Genomic DNA, 21,486 nt, shown 5'->3' on the forward strand with positions numbered 1-21,486 from the left:
CTGGGGGGCCCCAGAAACCATTAATCACCTCCTTTGCAAATCCACACGATTTCTCAACAAATGAAAGATGAAACATGCTGTGAGCTTTAAAATTGAAACTTTGATAGCCATGGTGGCATAGTGGTTAGAATGCGGTATTGCAGCTAATTCTGCCCACCACCAGCAGTTCTATCCTGACCGGCTCAAGGTTGACTCTTCAGCCTTCCATCCTTCCGAGGTGGGTAAAATGAGGACCCAGATTGTTGGGAGCAATAGGATGACTCTGTAAACCGCTTAGAGAGGGCTGGAAAGCACTGTGAAGCGGTATATAAGTCTAAGTGTTATTGCTATTGCTATTATGGATGCCTTGCTGTATGGAAAGAAAGCACCTCCACTGATACTTCCTAATAAGACAGCAGCCCTTTTGACCTCTGCCTGGTATTTGACCCTGCTTCTATTTTCACCCATCCTGCACCACCTTCATCCTCAAACACAGACCAGAGGTAGAGAACCACCCCAAAGGATGCACCTTTCCCTGAGTTATGTTTGTCTCTGCTAAAGAGCAGTTCATATTTGGCAAGGCTTTAAATAGCTTGGCTCATGGGCCATAAATACTAACACACCTAAATTACAATCTGCACCCAGGCCACAGCAAAATGCAGGAAGTATTTTTGTATGGCTAAAGATATCCTTCAAGCTGAAGAATTCCAAAACAGCCCAGGAGTTACAAACCTAGAATCCAGAATAAGACTGGATAAGCCGTTAGTTCGTGATGGATAAAATTCTTAGGAAACTCGTTCGGTTTATTAGAACCCTCCCCATAAATGTTGGGTAAGGAGAACTTCCTACACAGGGTCTGTAGGAAGTAGTAGTAGGAAGTGGTTGAGGGAAGTCATTGTAAGAAGCGGTTAAAGGGGGACGGTTGAAGGAAGTGGTTGTAGGAAGTGGTTACCAGGTCGTCACATGGGACTATGGCTAGGCACAACCAGAAATTTACCATTTGTTTGAGACTGAGGTCTGCCCTCTGTCTTTGAGTTGTGTGCTATGAGAATGCCAAATTTGGCAGACTACTGACCCACATGTGGGACTGCCGTGGAATAAGCCTTGCTACAGAGCTCAAAGTCTACCGAGCAGTAGTGCTAACTACCCTGATGTAGGCCAGTGAGACCTGGACTGTATACAGGAGGCAGCTAGGCAATTGAACCACTTCCACATGACCTGACTTCTGAGGATCCGGTGCAGTGGTGGGTTGCCCCTGGTTCGGACCGGTTTGCAAGAACCGGTAGTAAAACCGGTGGGAGGCTCTGCCCACTGATCTGGATGTCATCGTAGGTGATCTGCACATGTGCAGAAGAGTGCCCGTGGGCGCGAGTGAAGCAAGCACATGTGGGCGGGCGCAATGCGAACCGGTAGTAAAGGCAGTGGTGGGATTCAAATAATTTAACAACCGGTTCTCTGCCCTAATGACCAGCTGGGTAGGTGTGGCTCAGTGGTCATGTGACTGTGTGGGTGTGGCCAATTCAATATCACTCACATCTATGGGCGAAGCGCCTTAGCTGTTACAATGTAATAAGGGTTAACCAGAGAGGCAGTTTCTGTAAGCAGGGCAATAAAGATTAGGCTAGAAACAACACCAGAATGTTTCCTTCCTGCCTTCCTTACAGGATTAGCCCTGTAAAGTGGGAAAAAACTAAAATAAGATTTCTTTTAACAACCGGTTCTCCCGAATAGGTGCGAACTGGCTGAATCCCACCACTGAGTAAAGGTAAGTAGAACCCACCCCTGATCCGGTGGCAGGACAAGGTGCCAGACGGAGACGTCCTCTCCAGAGCAGGCCTGCCATCAGTTGACACTCTGCTGATGAGAGCCCAGACAGACATGCTGGGCAGGCCATGTTGCAAGGATGCCCAACTACTGCATCCCCAAACAGCTCCTCTATGGTGAGCTGTCTCAAGGAAAGCGATCGCACGGGGGACAAAGGAAGCGATACAAAGAGACTCTGAAAGCCTCTCTCAAGTCCCTGGACATCGACACCACCTCCTGCGAAACCCTGGCACAAGATCGATCGACATGGCGCACGCTGATCCACCAAGGCTGCCAGATATTTGAAGACAGAAGGACAACCATAGCATGCCCTCCGCAAAGCCAGAGCTGCAAATGCTGCAACAGTGGTGCCCACGCATGTCTGCCCGACATGTGACAGAACATTCCGTGCCCATATAAGCCTTACCAGCCACCTGCGGACACACTGTGGACAGCCCACAACCGGTTAGATGTCAAAGTCCTCTTCGAAAACGATGGACGAACATCATGAGAGTGCAAAAAGTGGACAGGACCAGGAGAAAGAACACAGCAGGACAATTTAAGATCTGATTTAATTCCCATTACATTACATTACATCTCCAAAATCCGGTTAAGATTATGACACATAATTTTTCATTTCCTCCCTTCGTCACAACAAAAATCGTATTTTTTACAGCAATTTAGAGGCATCTGGCCCATGTCTGAGGATTGGAGGTGGCACAGGAAGACATTTGAAGCCAAGTCTGCTTCTTAGAAGTATCTACTCTGTTCTTCCCACATCGCTATTCCTTTTTGATGCTTTGGGGAACACCATTCATCATGTTTCACTCTATGATTTCTTTCTCCACTGCTTTGGAAGTTACTACACCAAAGAAAATTGGTATGGGCCCAGGGTACTTGCAGGACCACCTCCTACTGGCCTCCCACTGCCCAGTGTGCTCACATAGGACTGTTCTCCTCCGGGTGCCATCGGCCAGACAATGTCGCCTGTTGGCGCTCAGGATGAGGGCGTTCTCTGTGGCTGCACCGACCCTCTGGAACGAGTTACCCACTGGGCTCCGGATGGCCCCCAACCTCCGCTCTTTCCGCGGTGACCTGAAGATGTGGCTTTTTTAGCAAATCTCCTGATCTGTTGGGGATTTTCGTTTTAACTGTCGGGGATTTTAATTGGATTATTTTAGTATTCATTTTACTGTCTTGTTGTTTTATTGTTGTGAGCCTCCCCGAGTCCTTCGGGAGAAGGGCGGCATATAAGTATGATAAAAATAAAATCAATAAATAATTAAAATCTGAGAAGAACATGGGTAAGAGATGATACCTTTGGCTGCCCCCAACTCTACTATCGGGGTGGCATTCACTTACCTTCGCTACCGGTTCGCAAATGTGAGTTTGCAGAGCAGGAATGGGTTCTACTTACCTTTACTACCGGTTCACAATGGGGCCATGCACACGCTCTTCTGCAAATGCGCAGAAGCATTCTGATGACGTTGGGGTCGGTGGGTGGAGCCTCCCGCCGGTTTTACTACCAGTTCTATAGAACCGGTGTGAACCAGGGGCAACCCACCACTGATGCACAGTGCTTGCGCATTATATCCGGGCAGGTGGGTGGAGCCACTACTGGTTCACCCAATCTGGAGAGAACCGGCTGAATCCCACTACTGGCATGCACTGTATATACGTCAGTTATTATACTGGTCTTATTCTAGGACATAATTGCTTCTATACCAATTAGAAAGCAGGGATTACTGTGTCTAAAAACTGATACATAAAGAGTTGAAAATGAACAAAGCATCAACTTGTGACCAACAATCCATATGGATACAATCAGACAAATCCAAGATCTTTCCTGTACACATTTTCATACTGCAAGAAGGAGAAGAAGGAGAAGGAGAAGAAAAAGACTACAATAGAATTCTTTATTGGCGAAGTGTGATTGGACACACAAGGAATTTGTCTTAGGTGTATATGCTCTCGGTGTACATAAAGAGAATAAAATACATTCATCAAGTATAAAAAGATACAATACTTAGTGATAGTCAAGGTTACTAATAAGCTATCAAATTGTACTAGGAAACAAATATTATGCACATTATGTCCGGGCAGGTGTACAAAAAAAATGTATTTTTGAGGTTTGATGGCTAATAACACCACTTTTTTTTTTTTTTTTGGAGCTTCAAAATAATCCTATTCTACTGCTGGAATGGCCTGGGAATAGCTCAGACCTTCACCCAATTGAAAATCGATGGAGCCGACTCAAAAAACTTGTTAGTCAGAAGTGACCCAGCAATAAAACCCAGTTAATAGAAGCCATAATTCAATCTTGGTTTCACATGATAACAGCTGCAGAACTAAAAGACTTGGTTCACTCCATGGGAAGATGTTGTAAGGCCGTAATTCATGCTAAAGGTTACCCAACTAAGTATTAACTGACATGGTGATCATTTTTGTATATCTCGTTTTTTTCTATGGTGATAATTTTTGTATATCTCATTTCACTTTTCTTCTTTATAACTGCTATTCTAATAGCAAATCCTTCATAAAGGTAATTGCATTACATTCTTGATTAAATTATCTTTCCATCGATATATAATTTTATGGTACTACTCCCCAAAAATGTGGTGTTATTAGCTAGTTTTAGAAAATATACTTTTCCCAAAAGGTTTCCACAATTTTGGCCGCTACTGTATCATGTCTTAATCAAGACTTCTTCAAGTGGATGCCCATTAGATGTTGGGGAATTGGGAATTCCTCGGCTACAGAATCTGAAAGGGTTCCACTTGGCAAAAGCTCTTCAGTCTTTAGTCAACAGTCATCTCTCTGTGACATGGAATTGTTTTCCAGATGGCCCCACAAAAAAGAGATTATAAACATCGATGCTGAAGAAACCAAGTCCCTAACTCTTCACTTTTTTTTTTTATTGAAAAAGTTTTACAATTACATTTTCTCCCCAGTTTCCCCCCCTCCCTCCCTAACCTCCCTAACCCTCCCTAACCCTCCCCTAACCCTCCCCTCCCCCCAGACTTCCTCAAATTATAATCCAAATCAAAATCCCCTTTTTATAAAACTTGAACCCGTCCACCCCCTGTATATTTTTCACATCTTCACAAAATTCTATTATTCTATCCCTATATAATACTTTCAGTTAAAAGCTATCTGGTATTTCCTAATTTGATATTTATTCTGCACATAATCTATCCACTTTTTCCACTCCTACACATAAGTCTCTTGTGAGCGATCTTTTAAATAGGCTGAAATCTTCGCCATCTCTGCAAAACTGGCCATCTTCAAAGTCCATTCTTCAATGGTAGGCATAGCTTCATTTTTCCAATATTGACCTATCAATAATCTCGCTGCTGTTATCATATACAATATCAACTTTGTTTCACCCAATGTAAAACCCTTAACTATACCCAACAAAAACAATTGTGGAGAAAACTGAATTTTTTTCTTCAAAACATTCTGCATAACCCACCAAATTTTTATCCAAAAAGCCTTCACTTTCTTACAGGTCCACCACATATGATAATATATGGCATCTAGGCAATCTCATCTCCAGCATTTTGGTTGAACATTAGGGTACATGCACGACAATTTCTTAGGATCTAAATGCCATCTATAAAACATTTTATAAAAATTTTCCCTTAAATTCTGCGACTGCGTAAATTTAACATTCTGAACCCATATTTTTTCCCATGTTTCCAACATCACTGGTTCTGCAAAATTTTGTGCCCACTTTATCATACAACCTAACTCTTCACTTTTTGTTGTTTTTGGCCTTGGTGATTTCTGAATATGCCATTTCTGAACATAAAAGGTGCTGGCTAACCATGCTGGATCCTGATGAATCCTGTCCTTGGTAAACATTTATTTCTGTGGCATGAAATGACTTTCACAGGCAGCTCACCTGGTTTCAAATAAATTCTCCGACAACTGCCCAGTAAGAGAAGTAGGTTTTCTGATTCACGAAAAGGAAATGGGCAAGTCCTGTTCACCACAGCCAAAGAGTGAAGGAAAAATGGTTGTTTTTTTGGCTGAACTGAACCACAAAGAGCCAGAAGTTTCATAGATTTCCTTCCCCTCACCACCTTTTCCATCCATCCCATCCAGAGGGCAAAGGAGCGGCTATTTCTGTGTCACAGGGCAGAAAAATCTTTTCTCTAGCGTGTCACGGACAACGAAGTATTTACTGACATTCCTTTCTCCTCTTCAGGCCTCCGCATTTCCTCCTTTCCTTCTGTAAGGTTTTGAGATGAGGTGCTATCAGCCCCAGTGGATTCCATGGGGGGGGGGGAGGCATTTGAGAAGTTTCTGAACATTTATTTATTTATTTATTTATTTATTTATTTATTTATTTATTTATTTAATTTTATTTTTATATGCCGCCCTTCTCCGGAGACTCAGGGCGGCTTACAGTGCGTTAAGCAATAGCCTTCATACTTTTGTATATTTTATACAAAGTCAGCTTATTGCCCCCACAAACTGGGTCCTCATTTTACCCACCTTAGAAAGGATGGAAGGCTGAGTCGACCTTGAGCCTGGTGAGAATTGAACTCGCAGTAATTGCAGGCAGCTGGATGTTAAATGCTGCCTTAGTAGGAGGCATTAGCCTCCCACGCCACACAGGCGCATTTATTTATTTATTTATTTATTTATTTATTTATTTATTTATTTATTTATTTATTTATTATATTTGTATACCGCCCTTCTCCCGAGGGACTCAGTGCGGTGAACAGCCATGGTAAAAAACAATGTACAACAAAAATTAAAAGCTTATTAAAATAATTCAATCATTCGGCCAAATTTAAAACATCCAACTAAGATCATTTAAAAACCCCTACATCTACAATGTGATAGTTTTCCACAACACACTTGCTGTTCCATAGACACCCAGTAATTGATGCAAAGAAGATCCACCATTCTTAGACCAAGAACATAAGACCAAGAACATATCTTGCACAGTTAGCAGAAGAAGAAGAAGAATCACATACGGTCTTCACAATCCATCACCGTATAATTCCATATTTTTAATCCGGTTTTGTTATGTAAATAGGCACCTGTCTGAACCTTCTGACAAAAAAAAAAAAAAAGGAACAAGAGGACCATTTGAAAGAGATGTCCTATGGTCCATAAATGAATCAATAACACTTACGAATTATAATGTCCATTTGTCCCAGGAAACCCAAGAACCTCCAGTACTGGTCCCCCAGTCCCAAGGATCCAGATAAGTATCTTTGACAAAATATCTTGATATTTCAGCTTCCATTCTTGCTATATTGGAAAAAGCTCATTGCTAAGAACTCCAGGAAAGTATTGCTAAACACTGCTAGATGATATTATTTCATAAAGACATTTTCCTAAAGTTCTGTTTAAATTATAAGCATTTATACAACTCCAGATGTAACTGAATATTTTCGATACAGACCTTCCCAACTTTACTTTCCAATGGCTGAATCTGAAAGCTTTTACATGGCAAATGTGTGTTCTGCTGCTGAGACACTACTTGTCCTTTCCTCCCAAAATATATTATAGGCTAGTCTTTCCCAATTTCATGCCCTTCAGCTGAGTTGTATTATGCCCTCCTATCCTCAGAAGCATACTAGCTGGTGCAAAGTACCTACTGAAGTGAAGTCCTGACTAATGTGCTGCAGGAAACAGCTTTGATCCTCTATTTTTCTAGGTTGTTTTTATTTATTTTTTTAAAAAAATTATTAATGACCTAGATAAGGGGATGGAAAGGATGCTTATCAGATTTGGGTGGAAGAGTGAAACAGCCAGATACTTTAAAACAGGGGGTCTCCAACCTTGGCAACTTTAAGACTTGTGGACTCCAGCATAGCTGGCTGGAGAATTCTGGGCGTTGAAGTCCACAAGTCTTAAAGCTGCCAAGTTTGAAGACCTCTGATATAGATAATATAAGAAGCAGACCAAGGAGCTGCTGAGAAACTTGGTCTCTTCTCACTTTATCGTTTTGACACAGGCTACAGTGGGACATGTACTTTTTGGAACACTATGACAATGTGTGTGTGTGTGTGTTTTGCCTTGAGGATACAATTTGGAGCAAGGCACTAATTATCTAGGTCCTTTTGCACTATAATTGTAGATGATTTCACCAGACGTATTTAATTTGTGGTCTGGACTAATTTAACCTGGCTGAAAATATCTACTAGTCACACCCCTGTGTGTACTACGTATGACCATTGGGTCAATATATTATATTCAGAAGATCCTGCTACATCATAAAAAGATAACAGATTGTTTTTTTTTATGCATACTTCCTTGCAGGATGAACAGCCTTTCAAAAAAAATTACTGCCGGTTTTGTGGGCGTGGCTTGGTGGACGTGGCTTGGTGGGCGTGGCAGGGGAAGGATACTGCAAAATCCCCATTTCCTCCCAATCAGCTGGGACGCGGGAGGCAGAGATTAGATGAAGGCGGGGGCCAGTCAGAATTTTAACTACCGGTTCTCCAAACTACTCAAAATTTCTGCTACCGGTTCTTCAGAACTGGTTAGAACCTACTGAAACCCACCTCTGCCCCCCCACCAATGTGACTATGGTGGGGTGCATTAATTGAAGCACAGTCTCGTATTGAGAGATGTTGGAAAGAACCCAGCACACCAAGAAACAACCAAGTGTTTTAACATAGGTGGATCGTTGGGAAGGGGAACAGTAAGAAAGTATAACAAAAATGTTAGGCCACACTTGGAATGCTGCATTCAATTTTGGTCGCCACGATGTAAAAAAGATGTGGAGACTCTAGAAAGAGTGCAGAGAAGAGCAACCAAGATGTTTAGGAGATTGGAGGCTAAAACATATGAAGAACAATTGCAGGAACTGGGTATGTCTAGTTTAATGAAAAGAAGGACTAGGACTGAAATATGATAGCAGTCTTCCAATATCTCAGGGGCTGCCCCAAAGAAGAGGGAGTCAAGCTATTCTCCAAAGCACCTGAAGGCAGGACAAGAAGCAATGAGTGGAAACTCATCAAGGAGAGAAGCAACCTAGAACTAAGGAGAAATTTCCTGACAGTGAGAACAATTCATCAGTGGAACAACTTGCCTCCAGAAGTTGTGAATGCTCCAACACTGGAAGTTTTTAAGAAGAGATTAGATAATCATTTGTCTGAAGTGGCGTAGGGTTTCCTGCCTAAGCAGGGGGTTGGACTACCCTGTTTCCCTGAAAATAAGACCTCCCTGGATAATAAGCCCAATCGGGCTTTTGAGTGCACGTGCTAAAATAAGCCCTCCCCGAAAATAAGCCCTCCCCCCCAAAAATTAAACACATGTGCAGCCGACCCCCACCATTTCCTCTGGTTAGGGTTAGGGAGACAGAGTTGGAAATCAGGTAAGATGGCAAGAGGAGCCCTGTCTTGCTCCATGCACCCCAAAATAATACCTCCCCAAAAGTAAGGCCAAGCGCTTATTTCGGGGTTCAAAAAAAAAAGACAGCATCTTATTTTCGGGGAAACACGGTAGAAGACCTCCAAGGTCCCTTCCAACTCTGTTATTCTATTCTATGCTAAAGTCCTGGTCTAGCGCTACAGCCCTGATTCCATCCTGATTCCAGATTTCTATTCTATTCTATTCTATTCTATTCTATTCTATTCTATTCTATTCTATTCTATTCTATTCTATTCTATTCTATTCTATTCCCATCCCATCCCATCCCATCCCATCCCATCCCTCCCATCCCATCCCACTCTATTCTACTCTACTCTACTCTACTCTACTCTACTCTACTCTACTCTACTCTACTCTACTCTACTCTACTCTACTCTACTCTACTCTATTCTAAATCAAGCTCCGATGAAGCTGGAGAAAGGAAAAATCAATAAAAGCCTTCGAGTGGAGATGGCATGCATTTTTCTGCCTGGTAATGCGGTCATGGCAGTGATACCTCTAACCCTGATAGGCTGAGCCAACGTGTTGACCACAAAATGTCAACAGTCGAATGACTAATGGTGTCGGAATGTTCCCAGTCTAATCTCCAGGACAGATGGAAAGGGCATCCATTCAACTAGAATTAAAACATCCTCTAACTCCGAATAAGCTTTTTTAATGAAACAACCTGCTTCAAGCATCACATGCAAACTGTTTGCTCAAGATGAGGAATGCGCAGAAGTGGAAGTCAAAGATATGGGGCTGGGGAAGAGAGAAGAAATCACAGTTGGTGGAACAGAAATATAACATTTGCCATTTTAGTTTTTTTTTTCCCCCACTGCAGTTCTCATGCTTTTCTTATCTTAATAAGACTTCATTGCTAGGTTCCAGAAATCATGGACAAAGGGGATCCATCTGATGGTTTCAAAAAGGGAGACTTGAAGTTATTTGTGGCCCTGAAGAGCAAACATTGCCAATCCCTGAAAAGAAGGACTAGGGGAGACATGTTAGCAGTGTTCCAATATCTCAGGGGAGGGAGAAGAAGAGAGGGAAGAAGAGGGAGTCAAGCTATTCTCCAAAGCACCTGAGGGCAGGACAAGAAGCAATGGGTGGATATTAATCAAGGAGAGAAGCAACTTAGAACTAAGGAGAAGTTTCCTGGCAGTTAGAACAATTAATCAGTGGAACAACTTGCCTGCAGAAGCTCTGAATGCTCCAACACTGGAGCTTTTTAAGAAGATGTTGGATAACCATTTGTCTGAAGTGGTGTAGGGTTTCCAGCCTAAGGGGATTGGACTAGAAGACCTCCAAGGTCCCTTCCAACTCTGTTATTCTATTGTCTATTTTATTGTTCTATTGCCTGCTGGATATAGTTGGGCATAAGTTTGAGTTCCAACAGGCATGATGGTCAAAGATGATCTGTGGGTTTCAAAGAAGGAATTTGACTCTCCCCAAACTGTTGGAAGTGTTTGGAGATAGGTACTTACTATCACGTATGGTGGACCTGCCCTAAGGTAATCGAATTTTGGAGATTTATACAGAGGTGGATATTAGAAATCACGGGATATAAATTACAATTGAAACCAGAATATTATCTATTAAATATTAGGCCAGATAAGATAGGCACGAATATATGGTGTCTGATTACATATATCACAACCACAGCAAGAATATGTTTTGCTCAACATTGGAAGGGAAAAGACCTACCGGCTGAAGATTTGATTTTGGGAAAAATTATCGACTATGCGGAAGCTGACAGGTTAACAAAAATTCTGAGAGATTAAAAGGATTCCGTATTTTTTCAATGTTGGGACCAATGGTATATCTGGTTGAATAATAGAATAAAAAAAAGGATAAGGTTAGTGTAGATTTTATTTTTTATTTATATATCTTGACTGAGGTTAATATACTGTGTAAAGCTCCCATCGCGATCTGTGTGTGAATAAATATTTTGTTGTAAAGAAATAAAAAAAAGGGGGGATTTGAGATTATTTGTGGCCATAAGAGCAAAGCTTTTCATTCCCTGCTGGATTTAGTTGAGAATAAACTTGGGTGCCAGTTGGGTTTTAGGCATTGTGATCAAAGAGGATCCGATGGCTTCAAAGAGGAGACGTGAGGTTATCCATGGTCATAAGAAGCAAATAGTCATAGCACTTTGACTTATATACCGCTTCACAGTGCTTTACAGCCCTCTCTAGGCGGTTTAGGGAGTCACCTTCTTGCCCCCAACAATCTGGGCCCTCATTTTACCCACCTCGGAAGGATGGAAGGCTGAGTCAACCTTTAGCCTGGTGAGATTCGATCTGCCAAATTGCAGTCAGCCAGCAGTCAGCAGAAGTAGCCTGCAGTTCTGCACTCTAACCACTGCGCCACCACAGCTCATAGTTTGACATTCCCTGCTGGATATAGTTAAATATAGCTTGGACCAGGAGAGATTATGCTAAACATTTTCCCCCAAAGTTGGCTTTTGTGCTAGACTTTAAAGGAACTAAAAGGTGGATCATACATACTGACCAATGAAAAAGAAGGAAGTGTATACAACTACGTGTAGAGAGCAGGAACTGGGCATGGCTAGTCTAGTGAAGAGAAGGACCAGGGTAGATATGATAGCAGGGTTCCAATATTTGAGGGGCTGCCACAGAGAGGAGGGGGTCAAGCTATTTTCCAAAGCACCTGAAGGCCAGACAAGGAACAATGGATGGAAACTGAACCAGGAGAGATTCAACCTGGAAATAAGAAGAGGAACTTTCTGACAGTGAGAGCAATCAACCCGTGGAACAGAAGTTGCCTTCAGAAGTTGTGGAAGCTTCATCACTGGAGGCTTTCAAGAAGAGACTGGTCTGCCATCTGTCAGAAATGGTGTAGGGTCTCCTGCTTGTGGGGTGGTGGGTTTGGACTATATGGCCTACAAGTCCCTTCCAACTCTGTTAATCTGTTAACACAGGAGTCTTGCTGAAGGAGATGCTGCTTTTGATGATTCTTTCTAAGGAGAAGAAAATGACAGTGAAGTTGTCACTGGAGTTTGATATTACCTCATTTATTGTACTTAGTTCTAAGATGACCAAGTGCACGAATGATGTCTTTGACTGCACAATTCCACTCACGCTCCACGCTTCCATATAGCAAAAAAACAAGAACAAAAGCGTATTGTATCGGTCGAGTAAATTATAAAACGGTGCGTTAATAAGGCAAACCTTTAAAATATACCATAAAGAGTTCTGAGAGTAAGGCAGGAAAAAATGGGGGAAGAACAGTGGTGAAATTCAATTTTTTGTTTACTACCGCTTCTGTGGGTGTGGCTTAGTGGGCGTGTCAGGGGAAGGATACTGCAAAATCTCCATTCCCACCCCACTCCAGGAGAAGGATACTGCAAAATCTCCATTCCTACCCTACTCCAGGGGAAGGATACTGCAAAATCACCATTCCCACTTCACTCCAGGGGAAGGATATTGCAAAATCTCCATTCCCACCCCACTGAGGCCAGCCAGAGGTGGTATTTGCCAATTCTCCGAACTACTCAAAATTTCCGCTACCTGTTCTCCAGAACCTGTCGGAACCTGCTGGATTTCACCCCTGGGGAAGAACATAGTTCAAAAAATGTGTTTCAAAGGATGTGTTTCAAAACACAACTCTTCTTTGTTTCACCTATTCACATTTTAGGGATAACCAAAACATTTTTTTCCCCCTATATCCTCCCCACTCATCCCCTGGTAAAAATCAGAAACCCGAGCAAGTAAGGAGGGAAAAAAAATACAAGCAGAAAAAATTAGGATCGTAGAAGCCTCTTTTTTTTTTTTTTTACCCTAAGATGCATGCCAGCCCTCTGAAACTGGGAGAGGCTCTGTTGTTTATGATGGAAAAGATGAAAAGATGGAAAATATCCTTTAAAATCTCTCCCCTCAGCCTCAATTTCAGCTGGCGGGCAAGTGACGATGGTTTAAACTCCGTGTATTGTAGCATGGGCTGTTTTTCCACTGGTTTAAGAGGTAGGAAAGAAGTCAGACAGCGGAGGGGAGAATGTGGTTTTTTTTCCCTGTGGTTTCTAATTATTTCTCAGACTCCTGTCAATTTTTAGTACCACAAGGGCTTTTGACATGAGCTGGGGAAGCAAACTGCAGTGAGCCAAAAAAGAAAAAAAAAAAAAAGAGAGAGAGAGAGAGAGAGAGAGAGAGAGAGAGAGAGAGAGAGAGAGAGAGAGAGAGAGAGAGAGAGAGAGAGAGAGAGAGAGAGAGAGAGAGAGAGAGAGAAGGTTACTTCACTTCCTGTCCATTTGCCAAGCTTCACTAGTTGGGTAAATAATTTATTGATGATGAGGATTTAACATAGTTCCCTAGGAGTTTTCTCGTTTAGATAGTGCTACAGTCAAGGAAAAAGTTGCTTACCTCCCCACATGGAATATGAGATATTATAACTTGTTCTGGTTGTCCCAAAGGTGCATTTAGAAGAGGCAACTGGATTTATGGTTTTTTTCTTTGAAGACGTTTTGCTCAGTGGTGAAATCCAATGGTATAGGTATAGGTTTCTCTGTCCAGTCATCTCCGTTTCTTGGCCAAGGGAATCAGCATTGTCCGAAGACATTTTCTGTGTTCATGTAGCCAGCATGGCTATACATCAAAAGTGCCCAGAATGTTATTACCTTCCCTGAAGTGGTACCTATTCATCTACTTGCATTTGCATGCTTTCAAACTGCTAGATGGGCAGGAGCTGGAGCAAAGGACAAGAACTCACCCCATATCCAGCTGACAAACTCAGCATCTTTAACCGCTCAGCCATCGCCACACACCTTGTAACATGGGAACAATGGTGACTAATGTTATTGGGATACTGTAGGACAACTGAAATAATCCCAGATAGGGAAAACTGTTTTAAACCATGAATACCAGCTGAATAGATTATAAAGTGGTGCACAGTATATCAACATATCCAGCCCAACTGCACCCCATTTTAGGTGTTCCTTTTGCACAAGTGACCGGAACAATCTCACACTCAACACACTCAAAACCGTAGAAATGGTGGTAGACTTTAGGAGAAACCCTTCCATACTTCCACCCCTCACGATACTAGACAACACAGTATCAACAGTAGAGACCTTCAAATTTCTAGGTTCTACCATATCGCAAGATCTAAAATGGACAGCTAACATCAAAAACGTCATCAAAAAAGCACAACAAAAAATGTTCTTTCTGCGCCAACTCGGAAAGCTCAAACTGCCCAAGGAGCTGCTGATCCAGTTCTACAGAGGAATTATTGAGTCTGTCATCTGCACCTCTATAACTGTCTGGTTTGGTTCTGCAACCCAACAAGACAGACACAAACTTCAGAGGATAATTAGAAGTGCAGAAAAAACAATGGCTACCAACCTGCCTTCCATTGAGGACCTGTATACTCCACGAGTCAAAAAGAGGGCTGTGAAAATATTTACAGACCCCTCACATCCTGGACACAAACTGTTTCTCTCCTACTCTCAAAACAACCCTATAGAGCACTGCACATCAGAACAACTAGACACAAGAATAGTTTTTTCCCGAATGCCATCACTCTGCTAAACAAGTAATTCCCTCAACGCTGTCAAACTATTTACTAAGTCTGCACTACTATTACTCTTCTCATCGTTCCCACCACCCATCACCTTCCACTTATGACTGTATGACTGTAATTTTGTTACTTGTATCCTTGTATTGATATTGTTTCCTGATTGCTTATTTGTACCCTGACTATCATTAAGTGTTGTACCTTATGATTCTTGATGAATGTATCTTTTCTTTTATGTACTCCGAGAGAGTATGCACCAAAGACAAATTCCTTGTGTGTCCAATCACACTTGGCCAATAAAGAATTCTATTCTATTCTATTCTATTCTATTCTATTCTATTCTATTCTATTCTATTCTATTCTATTCTATTCTATTCTATTCTATTCTATTCTAAACAAGCTAGGAAAGAGAATCTCAAATGACACCTAACATGGATATTATTGTAATTTGCAATTAGAAGCCAGGGGAAAAAAAAGATTGCTTGAATCAAGAGTTTGTTGTTAGCTTAGAAATCTTGATTTCCTTGGTCTGATAAATTGCAATCCAAATTTGGGGAATCACAGATAATTCTTGTGGCTTGATCGTTCAGTTCTGCAAATGGAAGAGTTAATAGGAAATGATCCTCACTGTACCAAAACAAACAACTTTGCTGTCAATTGTTTCCTTCCTGTCTTCCTTCTACATGAAATCAGCAGAACCTATTAGCTTCCACAGAATCGACTGCCATCTGCCAGTCTTTGCTGGACTCAGTTGCTTAAAATGGAATTGCACAAAAAAAGAGAACATACATTTGTGAAGTTTGCGTAGGAAAGGAAGTTAGGCAGGGTGACTTGCATTTCAATCAGATCCACATTTACATACACTGCAGAAATCATGGAACGTGTAAAAGAAACATAGACCCAAAACCTCCATAATAATAATAATAATTGCAAACTGGGAGAATAAATTGGGAGAATTATTTATTTTTAAAATAAATAAGTAAGTAAGTAAGTAAACCTAATTGGCTGAAAATATTGTCTGAAGGAGAATAATACTGTATTACTGAAATAGAGTGGACTGATTCAAATCACCCCTCCCAGTGAGTGCATTATTACATAGGCACACACACTGATTACTCACAGTGTAGTTTATTGAACCACTCTCCATAATGCAAAAAATATATGAAACCCACTTCTGGGGATGTCCAAACTTGGTAACTTTAAGAACGGTGGACTTCAACTCCTAGAATTCCCCAGTCAGCATGGCTGGCTGGGGAATTCTGGGAGTTGAAGTCCACAGATCTTAAAGTTGCCAAGTTTGGACATCCCCAGAAGTGGGTTTCATATATTTTTACCACTGGTTCGCCACACACGTGCGCCTTTCATGCATGCACCTGTGACCTGGCCTTCCACGCATGCATCACCCAATCCGGTAGCGATGAACGCGGGGGGGTTCGGAGAACCGGTAGCAAAAATCCCTGCCCTTCCCCGCAATGCCCAGCTGAGCCGCGCAATCATCAGAGGCTTTTTTTTAATTTTTAAAAGCATTTTTTCTACAACCTCTTCGGCCGAAAAAATACTTTTAAAAGTAAAAAAAAAAAAAAAGCCTCTGATGATCCTGCGGCTCAGCTGGGATCGTCAGAGGCTTTTAAAAGCTTTTTTTTTTTTTACAACCTCTTCAGCCGAAGAGGTTGTAGAAAAAATGTTTTTTAAAGGAAAAAAAGCCTCTGACGATCAGGCTGGGATCGTCAGGGGCTTTTCAAAGCATTTTTCTACAACCTCTTCGGCTGAAAAAAATGCTTTTAAAAGTAAAAAAAGCCTCTGATGATCCTGCGGCTCAACTGGGATCGTCAGAGGCTTTTAAAAGCTTTTTTTTTTTTACAACCTCTTCAGCCGAAGAGGTTATAGAAAAAATGTTTTTAAAAGGAAAAAAAGCCTCTGCCGATCAGGCAACTCAGCTGGGATTGTCAGGGGCTTTTAAAAGCATTTTTTTAACAACCTCTTCGGCTGAAGAGCCCCTGTAGAAAAAAATGCTTTTAAAAGTAAAAATAAAATAAAATAGTTGGCCACGCCCACCCAGTCACATTACCCCCACACACCAAGCCACGCCCATAGAACCGGTAATAACAAATTTTACATTTCACCACTGCCATCAAGGGTATAGGGTTTCTTCCTTGAGCACAGGGTGGGACTAGATGACCTCCAAGGTCCCTTCCATCTCTGTTAAGCTGTTATTCAGAGAGGACACATTTGCAAATCATGTGGAAGGGGGGGTATGGTCGCAGCCTTCTTGGGAGTGCAGTTCTGGAAAACGATGACAATTCTGGAGAATGATTGGCGGTGCCCGTTCCTTTTCTCTAATGATTCTTGGACCTATCCTGCATCACTCCACTGTGTTTTTACAAGGTCTGTAGCCGAAATCCACAGACATTTATTTATTTAGCGTATGGCTGGTCACACACAGTATTAAAACACTTCATTTTTACAGGTTAAAAACAATTAAAACAATAAAAAAAAACAGTAATCCACAGACGAAAAAAGCAGAGTACCCAAGGAACTCTCTCAAAGGACGATATTTCAGTTTTTATGGCTCGGGAGGGATACAATTCCATTTGCAACCGTGAAAGCAGGAGACAATAAAAATGCCCTGCTTTAAGTTTCATCGGGCTGGTGGCCAAAGCGGCATTTCTCACAGGTAGGCTTCTGCGACGATAAATCCAGCCGTGGAAAAGAAAAGCAGCAACAGCACTATCTCGGTTAACAGATGGGCCCTGCGTAATACTGCAGGAGAAAGGGCTGTAAATCACGTCGGAATGCGCCTCCTTGTCTATTGTCTGGGCAACCAAGAGCTCTTCCCAGCTTTGGAAAGGGAGGAAAAAGAGGAAAATGCAGGGGTCCGGAGCTAACAACGTTGCCGTGCCCAAAGCTAATGTTAGGACTGCAAAGAGCCTTGGTAGTACAGGGGTTTAAGGCACCCTGTTATTAAGCTGGTTATTAAGACCAGATGCCTACAATTACTGCTGGTTCGAATCTCGCCAAGGCTCAAGGCTGACTCAGCCTTCCATCCTTTCTAAGGTAGGTAAATTGAGGACCCAGTTGTGGGGGCAATAAGCTGACTTTGTATAAATATACAAAAGTATGAAGGCTATTGCTTAACGCATTGTAAGCCGCCCTGAGTCTCCGGAGAAGGGCGGCATATAAATCAAATTAAAAAAAAAAAGAGAGAGAGAAATGTAGGGTTGGCTTTTGATTTGATTTCTGCTTGAAGAAATCAGCTGGAGAAGCCCCCTTCTGGACAGAAGCCCATCTGTTATTAATTTTTTTATAACAGAGGTGATAAAACCAGGATGCCCAAAGCAGCTAAGAAACAATCCAGCAATAAAATATATAAAAAAAGGACAGCAATGAAAGATCAAAGCAACGTTAAGAAAAACCACAATATTAATAAGCGGGGAATGGAGCTGAGATAATAACTGGGGGGGAATGGCAAAAAGGACATATTATAGACCATTACAAGGCCTCTTAACCAGGCACTTTGAGCATCTGGGGAAAAGTAGAGGATATAAATATGATAAATACAGTGGGTAATCTGATCTCACTAGGGATGCTATTATTAAAAAAAAAAAACCCTGAGGAGCTAAGGCTCAGAACGCTTCAGAACATATTAGCCTCTATAAAAGCATCCGAGGTGGCACAGTGATTAGAGTGCAGCACTGCAGGCTACTTCCGCTGACTGCTAGCTGCAGTTCGGCAGTTCAAATCCCACCAGGCTCAAGGTTGACTCAGCCTTCCATCCTTCCGAGATAGGTAAAATGAGGACCCAGATTGTTGGAGGCCATAGGCTGACTCTGTAAACCGCTTAGAGAGGTATGTAAAGCACTATAAAGCGGTATATAAGTCTAAGTGCTATTGCTATTGCTATCCACCTGATATCTTCAGAGAGTTTGGACCTTGAATTCTGGGGTCCTTATGGAGAAATGTTTTACCAATAAGAGGAGGGATGCTACAAAATTGCACGCCTTAAGTTGCTTTTAGGATGACTTCACATTGGGGTGGGATCTCCACTGCTAAGAAAAGTGCAGGGAAGGTTGAGAAAAAGAACAAAGGGCCCACAACTGTGTGCCACCAGTTGGCTTTGTGTGGTTCCATCACTTCAGTTGGGGGCACTGGTAACTCAGTGACAGTGGCTGATGCCTGATGCTGGTGGTTATCCTTGGGACAATCTGTCAGCGTTCCAGCACTGACATATGAAAAGAGAGGGGAAGCTTGAACTTTTGCCTACTTAATTCCTTTGAAGATTCTGTTTCCTCAGAGATGGGAGGAGGGGGGACATTCCTGTGATCTGACGGAGATGGGATGAGGAGAGTGGCTTGGAAGATAGCCAATGAGACGCAGAGAATTGGGGATCGGAAAGGGAGGGCTTGGGGGGCAAAGGTCAGTGCTGACCGCGAAAGAGCCAGGGACAGATCACTATGCTCAATAAAGAGAAAATTTCCTCAAAGATCGGCAGTTTGGAAATTCATTTATTTTGAGATAGCATCGAAACCTGACACAATCTAGTTCAGGGGTCTCTAACTTTGGCAAATTTAAGACTTGTGGACTTCAACTCACTCACGTCAGGGGCACCTGTGGTGCCCGGATGGGGCTGGGGTGATCCTCCTGCAGCCCTCTGCCAGCGAAAATGGAGCTCGCCGGGCTCCGTTTTTGGCCATGACGGCCTCCTGCAGCCCTCTGCCAGCCAAAGAGGAGCTCTGTTTTCACTGGCAGAGGGCTGCAGGAGGCCCTCCCGAGCTCTGTTTTCCCTGGCAGAGGCACCGCGGGCCGGTCCTTCACTATTTCCAGGGCAGCCCTGCGAGCCAGATCTAAGCACTCCATGGACTGGATCCAGACCGTGGACCTTGAGTTTGATACTTCTGGTTTAGAATGTCAGTATATTGCCCCCAATAATCTGGGTCCTCATTTTACTGACTTTGGAAGGATGCAAGGCTGCGTCAACCTTGAGCCGGTCAAGATCGAACTTCCTGGCTGTGGGCAGAGTTAGCCTGCAATACTGCATTCTAACCACTGCGCCACAAGGGCTCTTTATCAAGTGCCTTGCCAAAATACAGCCTGCATTTATCTTGAAAATGATGAAAAATGTGAGCCGTGAGCCCTGAGCCCTGTCGAAAAGTTGGTACTGAACCCTAAAGTTTAATCTGATAGCGGAGGAAAGTATCACGTTCATAGGGTTTTATCCCTAGGTTTGATTTCTTTTCCTTTTCATTGGATGAAATTGAAAGGTAACCCCATGAAGTTTTGGTCCCACCAAATGGGATATGGTCAAGAGTGGGTTGCTAGGGGTTCGTAGGGGTTCGGGAGAACCTCTAGCTAAGATTCTGTGCAGTTCGGAAAACCCCCAAATCCCACTCCTGGCTGGCTCTGCCGACCCCTCCCCGCCCCTCCCAGGAGTCTCCACGCGGCCCGTTTTGGATGCAGGTAAATGTAGGGTGTACATGGAGGCTCAGGGACGGTGAAAAATGGGCCTATCGGACATTGGGGAAGGCCGGAAACAGGCCTGTTTCCATCCTCCAGAGGGCCTACAAAGCCTGGGAAGGCTGTTTTTGCCCTCCCAGACGCTCGAGGAAAGCCTAGAGACCAGGAAGAGCAAAAATGACGCCCTCGCCATGGTGCAGGAGGCCAACTAGGCCATGTCCACCATGGCCATGCCCACCCAGCAACCGGGCAGAGGACCCATTGCTAAAATTTTTGAAGCCCACCGCTGGATACAGTCCTGCCCTTACCTGCTTTTTGCAACGCCCAAATCCCGTTGTAAGGAGCTATTACGCTGTGTTGCATGTTGTGATGCAGTGCAGGAATCCACTTTTCTGCGCTTAACTTCTAAAAGAGCCGCAGGATGGTTTGGCAAATTGGCTATAATTGCCCCCCCCCTCTTTCTCCGTGAACGTAAGCAGGTTTTATAGACTGTTAAAACTCACAAAGGCTCTCTCTGGGTTTATTGCAAGCATAGCTTCAGCTCTCAGATCCTCTGGCTTTCAGAATGAGAGAGAACAAAGAGGAGCAGTGATGTTCTGGATTTCTGGGCCCATGTCTTAACATTTAGATTTTCCTGTAAGGTATGGTGTGGTCAACTGGGAGAATTGGAAGAACTCCTCTTTGCATAGATTTGATCTGCATGCTGTTCGATTGTTTCAAATCAGATTATTTTGGTTTGTTATCATGAAAGGCAAGGCTATAAAATTAATCGCTGGAGCAATCGGCAAATCCCTTGAGACAGGACTGGTCAAACAGTATTGTCAGGGTTCCCAGTAATAGATCCATATCAAGCGAAACTCCAAGGTAAGTAGATTCCTCAAAGAATAGCTTTATTGGAAATAGCACATTGGCACATATCTGGTGAAAACCGACTCTGAAAACTCCTGCAGTTTTCATCTAATTAAAAGTAAAAGATTTTCTAATGTCTCGAAACAATCAGTCGCGTGGTCCAATCACGATGCGGTCTGGCAACCGGAAGGCATCCCTCTGCCTTCCTCCGACCAGGTGTGAGAGTGACCTTGGTTCCCAAGAGCAAATATTTTGTTTTGGCTACAGAGTTCCCTCTATCTCAAATCCCCCCTCCCTATCCTTCAGCTTGAGTGTGGCAACACTAAAAGCAGCCAAAATGATCAGGTAAGCTTCACGGTTGACAGGTACTGGCTGTCAGGCACAAAAAAAATCAGGAGTCAAGGCGGTTCAAATGACTGCAGGTAGTCCTCGGCTTACAAGAATTCATTTAGTGACCTTTCGAAGTTACGTCGGCACTGAAAAAAGTGACTTATG

General features: G+C 42.8%; 1 long non-coding RNA gene across 1 annotated transcript; it reads right to left on the bottom strand.

The window, feature by feature from the left end:
- Positions 1-11,816: 11,816 nt before the first annotated feature.
- LOC132712392 (uncharacterized) lies at positions 11,817-20,531 on the bottom strand. The gene is made up of 3 exons (XR_009623063.2): positions 20,451-20,531; positions 13,542-13,942; positions 11,817-12,142 (listed from the first exon to the last, which is right to left on the bottom strand). It is a non-coding gene; the product is annotated as an uncharacterized LOC132712392 (long non-coding RNA).
- Positions 20,532-21,486: the final 955 nt, after the last annotated feature.

The sequence above is a fragment of the Pantherophis guttatus genome, chromosome 9 (genome assembly GCF_059756535.1).
Source record: "Pantherophis guttatus breed Tessera chromosome 9, ASM5975653v1, whole genome shotgun sequence".
In the NCBI taxonomy this organism is placed as follows: domain Eukaryota; kingdom Metazoa; phylum Chordata; class Lepidosauria; order Squamata; family Colubridae; genus Pantherophis; species Pantherophis guttatus.